Raw genomic sequence first — 2,683 nt, 5'->3', positions numbered from 1 at the left:
GATTCTAGAAAGATGTGTAAATTTCTAGATAGCTAAAGGTTAACCCCCTATTCCTGGATTTACTTGTTTTAAACAAAATTGCTGGAAATCTTTTTAAATAACTTTCTTGCTTGCTTTCTTAAACAAATAGCACATTGAACTTAATGCAAACATTTCTCATTAAATCCAAGGAATCTTTGAACTTTGTTTACTGTGAAGCACTAAAGCTTCTGCAATAGATAGTAAAATAGATAGAATGGAAAACGCATCCAAATGGTCATGATGCTTGAAACATGTAGAAAACGGTTTAATTCTGGTCTTTCTCAGTGGTTGATTTTTTTCCTTAATTTGTATTTTTTTACATAATAGTCACACATATTAGTGGGGTACATGGGATTTTTTGATGCAGGCATATAATGTATAGTGACCCAATCTGAGTAATCGGGGTATCCATCACCTCAAGAATTTATCATTTATTTGTGTTAGGAACATTCTAATTCCACTCTTTCAGCGATTTTTAAATATACAACCGATTGTTGTTAACTACAGTCACCTTATTATGCTTCTGAATGCTAGATCTTATTCATCCTATCTAGCTGCATTTTTGCACCCATTAACTATCCTCACTCAACCTCTCTCCACCTCCATTAATTGCCCAGACTCTAATAATCATTATTCTACTCTCTATCACCATGAGTTCAATTTTTTATATATATTTACCTCCCATGTATGAGCAAGAACATGAGAAATTTGTCTCTCTGTGCCTGGTTCATTTCACTTAATGCCCTCCAGTTTTCTCCATGTGACTGTAAGTGACAGAAATTCATTCTTTTCTATGGCTGAATCATATTCCATTGTGTATAGGTATAACATTTTTATCCTAAGTTAAGCTTTTTTTTTTTTTTTTTGCTTTTTTTGTATTTTTTTAATACTTTCAATTCTAGGGTACATGTGCACAACGTGCAGGTTTGTTACATAGGTATACATGTGCCATGTTGGGTTGCCACACCCATCAACTCGTCATTTACATTAGGTATTTCTCCTAACACTATCCCTCCCCCAGTCTCCTGCCCCCCAACAGGCCCCATTGTGTGATGTTCCCCTTCCTGTGTCCATGTGTTCTCTTTGTTCAACTCCCACTTTTGAGTGAGAACGTTCTGTGTTTGGTTTTCTGTCCTTGTGGTAGTTTGCTGAGAATGATGGTTTCCATCTTCATCCATGTCCCTGCAAAGGACAGGAACTCATTCTTTTTTATGGTTGCATAGTATTCCATGGTGTATATGTGCCACATTTTCTTTATCTAGTCTGTCATTGATGGGCATTTGTGTTGGTTCCAAGACCTTGCTATTGTGAACAGTGCTGCAATAAACATATGTGTGCATGTGTCTTTATAGTAGAATGATTTATAATCCTTTGGGTATATACCCAGTAATGGAATCACTGGGGGAAATGGTATTTCTAGTTCTAGATCCTTGAGGAATCACCACGCTGTCTTCCACAATGGTTGAACTAATTTACTCTCCCATCAACAATGTAAAAGCATTCCTATTTCTCCACATCCTCTCCAGCATCTGTTATTTACTGACTTTTTAGTGATCGCCATTCTACCTGTTGTGAGATGGCATCTCACTGTGGTTTTGATTTGCATTTCTCTGATGACCAGTGATGATGAGCATTATTTCATACGTCTATTATGCAGCCAACAATGGCTGCATAATTGTCTTCTTTTGAGACATGTCTGTTCATATATTTTGCCCACTTTTTAATGGGGTTGTTTTTTTTCTTGTAAATTTGTTTAAATTCTTTGTAGATTCTGGATATTAGCCCTTTGTCAGATGGGTAGATTGCAAACATTTTCTCCCGTTCTGTAGGTTGCCTGTTCACTCTAATGATAGTTTCTTTTGCTGTGCAGAAGCTTTTTGGTTTAATTAGATCCCATTTGTCTATTTTGGCTTCTGTTGCCATTGCTTTTGGTGTTTTAGTCATGAAGTCCTTGCCCATGCCTATGTCCTGAATGGTATTGCCTAGGTTTTCTTCTAGGGTTTTTATGGCTTTAGGTCTAACATTTAAATCTTTAATCCATCTTGAGTTAATGTTTGTATGAGGTGTAAGGAAGGGATCCAGTTTCAGCTTTCTTCATATGGCTAACCAGTTTTCCCAGCACCATTTATTAAATAGGTAATCCTTTCCCCATTTCTTGTTTTTGTCAGGTTTGTCAAAGATCAGATAGTTGTAGATGTGCAGTGTGATTTCTGAGGCCTCTGTTCTGTTCCATTGGTCTATGTATCTGTTTTTGTACCAGTAGCATGCTATTTTGGTTACAGGAGCCTTGTATCAGGTAATATGATGCCTCCAGCTTTGTTCTTTTGTTTTTTTGTTTTGTTTTGTTTTGTTTTGAGACAGAGTCTCGCTCTGTCACCCAGGCTGGAGTGCAGTGGCATAATCTCGGCTCACTGTAAGCTCCACCTCCCGGGTTCACGCCATTCTCCTGCCTCAGCCTCCTGAGTAGCTGCGACTACAGGCACCCACCACCATACCCGGCTAATTTTTTTGTATTTTAGTAGAGACGGGGTTTCACCATGTTAGCCAGGATGGTCTCGATCTCCTGACCTCGTGATCTGCCTGTCTCGGCCTCCCAAAGTGCTGGGATTACAGGCGTGAGCCACTGCGCCCAGCCACCTCCAGCTTTATTCTTTTTGCTTAG

This window comes from Mandrillus leucophaeus, unplaced genomic scaffold, assembly GCF_000951045.1.
Source record: "Mandrillus leucophaeus isolate KB7577 unplaced genomic scaffold, Mleu.le_1.0 Scaffold296, whole genome shotgun sequence".
Taxonomy (NCBI): Eukaryota; Metazoa; Chordata; class Mammalia; order Primates; family Cercopithecidae; genus Mandrillus; species Mandrillus leucophaeus.
This window is presented reverse-complemented; position numbering follows the sequence as displayed.